Source organism: Babylonia areolata, chromosome 1 (assembly GCF_041734735.1).
Source record: "Babylonia areolata isolate BAREFJ2019XMU chromosome 1, ASM4173473v1, whole genome shotgun sequence".
Lineage (NCBI taxonomy): Eukaryota > Metazoa > Mollusca > Gastropoda > Neogastropoda > Buccinidae > Babylonia > Babylonia areolata.
The window spans coordinates 17,410,881-17,418,768 of NC_134876.1; the positions used below are offsets into that span (position 1 = coordinate 17,410,881).

General features: G+C 37.9%; 1 protein-coding gene across 1 annotated transcript in view; it reads right to left on the bottom strand.

Moving 5' to 3' along the window:
• Positions 1–7,367: 7,367 nt before the first annotated feature.
• The window catches only part of LOC143280194 (uncharacterized), a 17,615-nt gene continuing 17,094 nt past the window's right edge, over positions 7,368–7,888 (bottom strand). Inside the window, exon 3 of the mRNA XM_076584806.1 lies at positions 7,368–7,888. This exon is cut by the window's right edge and continues 932 nt beyond it. The gene's annotated coding sequence lies outside the window, so the exon portion shown is untranslated.

Here is a 7,888-nt window from a genome sequence, read left to right on the forward strand (position 1 = left end):
GGGCAGCATTGTTTTGAAGTTTTTGAATTCGCTAAAGAATATCATGTGGACAGCCTATGAGAAGAGAATTACAGTGGTCAATTCGTGACAGCACAAAAGCATAAATAAGAGTTTTAGTAGTTTCAACAGAAAGGTACTGACGGATAGAGTTGATCCGACGAAGTTCACAATTGACTATGGGTATCAGATTTACTACCTTAGCGTGCATGCTGAGGTTTGAGTCAAGAATGACTCCAAGGTTCCTTGCTGATTAAGAAAACTGAACTGTGGCATCACCAACCACAACGGAGGCTGAAAAAGAAGTAGATGTGGACATTCTTGCAGAGGAAATAATTATAGCTTCAGTTTTGTCATCATTCAACTTTTTCAGCATCACTTCAACATGCAGCCAAGAAGAAAACTGTGCGAGTTCCCTAGTGGTCCTTGACTTTTTGTGAACCCTGTATATTGATTGAATCACCACGCATCCACCATAGTATACTCTCGCAATAGCCGAATGGTTAAAGCGTTGGACTTTCAATCTGGGGGTCCAAGGTTCAAATCTCGGTGGCGCCTGATGGGTAAAGGGTGGATATTTTTCCGATCTCCCAGGTCAACATATGTGCAGATTTGCCAGTGCCTGAACCCCCTTCGTGTGTATACGCACGGCGAAGATCCTGTAATCCATGTCAGCGTTCGGTGGGTTATGGAAACAGAACATACCCAGCATGCACCTCCCCTCCCGAAAACGGAGTATGGCTGCCTACATGGTGGAGTAAATAAACAAAAACGGTCATGCACGTAAAATTTTAAATGTTACATGTTTGTCTGAGTGTGTATGTGTGCGTGCCTGAAATCTGATTGAATGACACAGGAAACGAATGACGAGCGCCCAGTGGCAGCCGTCAGTCGGCTCTACCCAGGTAGGCAGCCTGTTGCGTAAATGACCCGGTGTTTGTAAAGCGCTTAGAGCTTGGTCTCCGACCGAGAATAGGCGCTATATAAGTATCCATATTAATCAATCAATCAGTCAATATACTGCTGTTGAGCCGCTTTTGTGATGCGCAGTCATTCTTGTTTTGACTCATCTTACATGGGCACTCACCCCACTGAACTTCCCGATGGTGATGGTGGTCGTTTCGTCACGGCCGTTTATATAAGGAGGCAAGACTGTGCTGCCTCTTGGTGCTCAAAGGCTTAAAGGGAAAGTGCCTGTGACTTAAAGCGAAAATGGAAACTGAAGTCACCATGACAACAGATCATGCAAGGGTCAGAGAACTGAGACCTTGTTTTGTTTTCTACAATGTGCTATATTCTGGTCTGTTTGGTTTTAGGCTGCATAAAGAACCTTGCGCTATATTCTGGTCTGTTTGGTTTTAGGCTGCATAAAGAACCTTGCGCTATATTCTGGTCTGTTTGGTTTTTGGCTGCATAAAGAACCTTGCGCTATATTCTGGTCTGTTTGGTTTTAGGCTGCATAAAGAACCTTGCGCTATATTCTGGTCTGTTTGGTTTTAGGCTGCATAAAGAACCTTGCGCTATATTCTGGTCTGTTTGGTTGTAGGTTGCATAAAGAACCTTGCGCTATATTCTGGTCTGTTTGGTTTTAGGCTGCATAAAGAACCTTGCGCTATATTCTGGTCTGTTTGGTTTTAGGCTGCATAAGAACATTGCGCTATATTCTGGTCTGTTTGGTTTTAGGCTGCATAAAGAACCTTGCGCTATATTCTGGTCTGTTTGGTTTTAGGCTGCATAAAGAACCTTGCGCTATATTCTGGTCTGTTTGGTTGTAGGTTGCATAAAGAACCTTGCGCTATATTCTGGTCTGTTTGGTTGTACGTTGCATAAAGAACCTTGCGCTATATTCTGGTCTGTTTGGTTGTAGGTTGCATAAAGAACCTTGCGCTATATTCTGGTCTGTTTGGTTGTAGGTTGCATAAAGAACCTTGCGCTATATTCTGGTCTGTTTGGTTGTAGGTTGCATAAAGAACCTTGCGCTATATTCTGGTCTGTTTGGTTGTAGGCTGCATAAAGAACCTTGCGCTATATTCTGGTCTGTTTGGTTGTAGGTTGCATAAAGAACCTTGTGATAGAACAAATAAGGACGGATACCATTGACGCTAATACCTCTGAAAAGTGCTTTTCGTTTTAAAAAAAAAAATCTTTTTTATTCCAAAGAGAAAAGTGTACCCTACTTGATGGAAACATTCATGGACATGTTTTGTTTTTTGTTTTTTTGTTGTTGTTGTCGTTTGGGTTTTTGTTTGTTTGCTTGTGGTTTGTTTTTGTTTTTTGGGGGTTTTTTCTTCCTTTTTGCATTCAGAAAACCATTTAGAAAAAAAATATTCTCTACAGAGATAACGATATTTTAAAGAAAGCTCTCTCTCTCTCTCTCTCTCTCTCTCTCTCTCTCTCTCTCTCTCTTGTATGGAGAAAAGAGAAATTAGTCTATGAGAAAAAAAATTAGCAGTTTCGTTTTGGAATTGAATGAAAATTCCGTTTCAGGAAGAAAACAGCTGTTGTTTTTTTGGTAGGCGAAATTTGTTTGTAGGTGTTTTCGGATTTGTTGTTGTTGTTGTTGTTTTGTTTTTGTTTGTTTGTTGTTGTTGTTTGTTTGTTTGTTTTTTGGTTGTTGTTTTTTTGTCATAGAGCAAGTCGTTCCTTTTCACAGATAGAATTTATGGTACAGACATGGCGACAAATACTTTTGCGCTGAGAAAATTGTTCTTTGTGCAACCAGTTTGTTTCATGAAAAAAAAATCATATCTAGACAGAGGACCTTTTGAATAAAGGAAAGCGTATTCTATCGTTGTATGGATATAAATCAGTTTCTTGGAAATAGTTGTTTTGTAATTTTCTCCGAGGTGCTTGGAAAATAATTTGTTTTGCAGGGCGAGGAATGTTATTAGTGCAAGGATTGAGAAACTCTTCATGTGTAAGAAATAGATATGTTTCTTGATTTAAGAGTATCAGTATCAGTAGCTCAAGGAGGCGTCGCTGCGTTCGGTCAAATCCATATACGCTACATCACATCTGCCAAGCAGATGCCTGACCAGCAGCGTAACCCAACGCACTTAGGCCTTGAGAAAAAAAAATTATATAAAGTAAATATATATATATAATATAATAAAATAAATAAAAAGAAAAACAGTACATTAACTTTTCTTTGAAATTATTTCTTTTGCAACGAGAAAATCGTTTATGGTAAGAAACGTGTTTCTTCGACATAGCCTCTGATGCAGGAAAAAAAACTATCCTCTGTGCACGAGTCGTTTTCTCGGTAATAACGACTTTTGCAGCAACAGACCTGTTGTCAGTGCAATGGGTGTATTTCAGGGAGAGATTTTCCTTTCCTGAACAATTATGTTCTTTGTGTCAATGTTTGTTTTTCTTTCTTGAGAACAGCTTCTGACCCAGAGAGAAAACTGTTCTGTTCGTACAGGAAATTTTTTTTCTTGTTTTTTTTTGTTTTTTTGTTTTTTTGTTTGTTTTTGTTTTTTGTTTGTTTGTTTTTTTCGATTTTCATGGAGAAACCAGTTGTTGTTGCAAGAAATGTGTGTCTCTGGAAAGGTACCGTTGTAGGCATAAGTTTTTTTTTCCTTGTGGGGTCTTTCCATCTTAGTTAGCTGAACAGTGTGCACGTGCCGATCTTGTCTTGATCATCTTTTGTGATGTTGCTTCCATGGTAATGCTTTACGTGTTTTTCATTATGTTTGGTGTTTTGTTTGTTGTTTGTTCGTGTTGGTTTTTGTTTGTTTATTTTGTTGTTGGTGGTGGTGGTTTTTGTTTGCTTTTTGGTCTTGTTGGCTTTGTTTGTTTGTTTGTTGTTTTGTTTTGTTGTTGTTGTTTTGTTTGTTTTGTTTTTTGTTTTGTTTTGTTTTGTTTTTTGTTTTTTTGGTTATTGTTGTTGCTGTTTTGGAGGGTTGGTTGGTTGGTTGGTTGATTGGTTTGGGTTTTAATGTTGGGTATTTTCTAAATATGGTTTAGCTGTTGTTTTGTGTCGTCAGTTTGTTTTTCTCACACACTGAACGGGCTGTCAGTGTCCTGCATCAGGTCTAGATGAGTGTCACTCATCTTTTTTTATCGAGTCTATTTTCCTATTTGATTCGTTAATTCCTTCTATGATTTAGAACACAGAATGGCTAGCGGTGCGAAAAATCATTGCCGAGTTCCTGGTGTGTAAAAATGTGCATCCATATCAATGCATTTTAAATTAAGTCCAGGAACATTACAGATACATTGCACATCTGCGGTACTGTTTTAAGTCCTCTCCACAACTTTCTGCAAGGAACATAGAAGAAACAAGAGGTAAAGCCTTCAAAGCTCACTTGTGTTTCGCGCTTTATCCAGTAAAGGAATCATGAGGAGAAGAAAAAAAAAGTGATTTAAAAAATCATTGAAATGTGCTCTGTATTAAACATGACATGTAGAATAAACTTGGGAGAAAAATAGAAAAAAACAAAAACAAAACAAACACGCATACAGGCGGGATCGAAATACGTATGTTCAGTTCCGATGCAAGCAGACTAATCCCCAAGGCTGCGGCACATCTTACGTCAAATCTCTAAATTTAAAATTTGAAGCAATGTTGACGTTTTCTTCTTCGTGCGATAAATAGATGTGATTCTGGTAGACGTGATAGCACCGCTTAAATCATGTTTTTTATGTGTTTTGTCATATCTCGATTATTCTTTTATTTCGGCGGTAAAGGAGACATTGCCATCTCCTTCAAGCACATCGCAACACATCGTAGATCTCTATATCTGCACAAACCAGTCTACAAGGGGATGAAAAAAAACCAAAAACGATCGATTCAGTTTTTCTCTTATGTTCATTCCAGTTAATTCAGTGTCCACTTTAGAATATTTATATGCAGTAAAGACGTCAATGGTGTAGTTAGTGTCTCTGTAAGTGTTCTGTCCAGAATTTGTGCTTCTTTCCTTTTGATTGTGAACAAGAAAAACCGAGGTCATGTCGTCTTCGAACACAACCTACCTTCTTGTCGGCCAAACTCAATGGAAAGCGGTTTTTAGAATTTTCGTATTTCGAAACACATTTCAACGAAATAAACCGTTAATGATTCGGAAATGCGGCTTAATTCGGTCGACTTACAACCTGTTATTGGTATGACTGTGAAGATTATTCTTCATACTATGTTTAAGCCAATTTTGGTATTGGCAAAGTTTTTCCAGAGAAAATGGCAATGTTAAAGTTTAACACACACACACACACACACACACACAAACGAACACCTGGTTAAAACATAGACTTTACACAAGTGAGTCAAAAATGAAGTCTCTAAGCCATACCGTTCTGAAAAGAACCAATGCCGTCGTATCAAGTATCATTCGTCAATGTTTATTCAATTTTGTGTGTTTGTGTGCGTGTGCGTGTGTGTGTGTGTGTGTGCGCGCGCCTAGAGTTGACTTAAGATTTTGCGCCTTTTAAATAGTAGTGGTAGTAGTAGTAGTAGTAGTCGTATTTTTATGTATTTACCTATTTACTCTTTTTTTTTTTTCTTTTTTTTTTTTTTTTTTCTTTTTTTTTTTATTTTTTTTAGTTTATTTTTATTTTCTCAAGGCCTGACAAAGCGCGTTGGGTTACGCTGCTGGTCACGCATCTGCTTGGCAGATGTGATGTAGCGTATATGGATTTGACCGAACGCAGTGACGCCTCCTTGAGCCGGCTACTGATACTGATACAGATATTCAATTTGTCACCGTGACATGTCACTGTCCCTAAGAAACAATAATGACAATTTATTTCGGCTAGAACTTTAATCTGTGGTCACGACGTCAACTCTTTCCATACGAACGGCGAAAGAGACGACGTTAACAGCGTTTCACCCCAATTACCATCATCAAAATATTGCAAGCGGAAGGCTCTTATACTGAAGAGTTGAATGTTGACAAAGAATACCACAATTCTTACGACGGAAGCTAAAGGTTGGGTCATTCAGACACCCACTGGACATCCGAGGGGTCTGTGTAGAGGAGAAGAGAGGAATGACCGTACTGAGCGAGTTAAAAATAACTATTATGAATAGTCATTCCTGTTGGAATTTTTACCTTCGGTCAATGTCACTGATTTCGATGACGACCAAGTATTCCACAAGGCCAAACTTCTTCCGGTCGTTGACCTTTGACGTACTTTTTTGTGAAAAATCAATGAAAATTTTTTTTCTTCTAAAAATAAATAAATGTGTTATTTTAAAGTCCAGATTATTTGTGATTCGTTGTAGTTCAAGAACTTGATGCTGCATCTGTGTTTCCGGGATGATCCATATCTCCTGAACAATTTTTTTTTTTTTTTTTTTGTTCTTTTGTTTAGAAATTTATGTTCCACTGCGCTTTCTTGAGATCTCCACAATGTCAGGGCTTTTTTCCTCTTCTCCAGTAATGTTTTACACACACACACACACACACACACACACACACACACACACGGGGAGGGGGAAGAGAGAAAATTAAAGAGAAGAGCACGCAACCGCTATGTCGCGAATATTTCTGGCAAAAGTGATCCTTGCAAGCTGATGACATATCAGACGTTCCGTCCAAAGCTTGCGATTGTCTGCTGGCTGTTGTGAGCTTTTTTCTTTTTCCAAGTCTTTGTTGAATAGTTCAGTCTGCTTGTTGGAAATATCACTATTCGTTCCATGGATATTGCTTATTCAAATACAAATCCCATTTTCACCTTCAAAATTAAAATAATCTCCTTTTTTTCTTCAGCATCACAGTTGATTTCATCTTAGCTAATCATTCGCATAAAATTATAAGTTTGTGTATATACACACCATGTATATAAAGTGTCTGTGCTACCCAATTAGTGCTACTGATAAATGACAATTGTTCATAATGGTTATGGTCCATGTGTATGTTAAAGCCATGAAGATATGTACATGAACAAATGATTTCCATTTTTATTAGAAAAATACAACAACAATAATAGCATATAAACAACAACAACGATCATTGTCAGTATTGTCACCATCAAGACAGGCTACAAACCGGAAGCAGCAACAAGCTATAACAGTTAACAGCAGCTTTCGTCGTCATCGCCATCATCATAACCATGTTCATCATCAACATCATCACTGTCCGTCATCAAGACACAGCATAAATAGACAGCAAGAGCATTCCCACGTATAGAAATGCAAGACAAGTCTTTGGTACTGGTCGCCACAAAAAAAGAATATTTCATTTATTTCCATGAACCTCTGCTATCTCAGAAAAATAAACAAAAGAACGAACACAAAACTAAATCTAAATGTTCATGCAAACCACTCGAACCAGTCCATCTAGTTTCCTTTCATTTCCAACAACTGTCAATTTTCTTTTCAAACAAAACACATGCTGATCGGGCATAAAAGCAAATTCTCCGGACACCCCAACAATACTTATTCATTCATAAATTCGTCCAGCACTTTGCTTTGGATGTTTCTATTATATTTTGTCTTAATCAAAACGATAAAAGCATTATCCAAACTCTTAAATGTAGGGGGCTGATAATTATTAGAATGTAAATACAACATCAGTTTTATTTGTTTTTAAAGCGAGTACAATCAGCCGAGACTATGCTCACTGAAATAATTTTTACTAAATCCAAGTTTTGTACTAAGACTGTCATAATCATGATGGTTAAAAACATCACTAGTTTAAGCAGCAGTGCAGAAGCAGTGGAAAAAATCTTTGCTGATTTTACCCCTAGGATACACTCTAAAGATGTACAGATCCTCAAAGAGACAGACCCTCATATACCCACTAAAGATATATAGATTCTAAAAAGGAAACGGATCTACCACCCAAATTTAACTGTTTCCATTACCATCCCCAAGAACCCTCAGTTATACATTGTTATCTAATCAAGGCACAAAGAAACGCCACGGATTGTCTCTCCTCTGTTCTGTCAC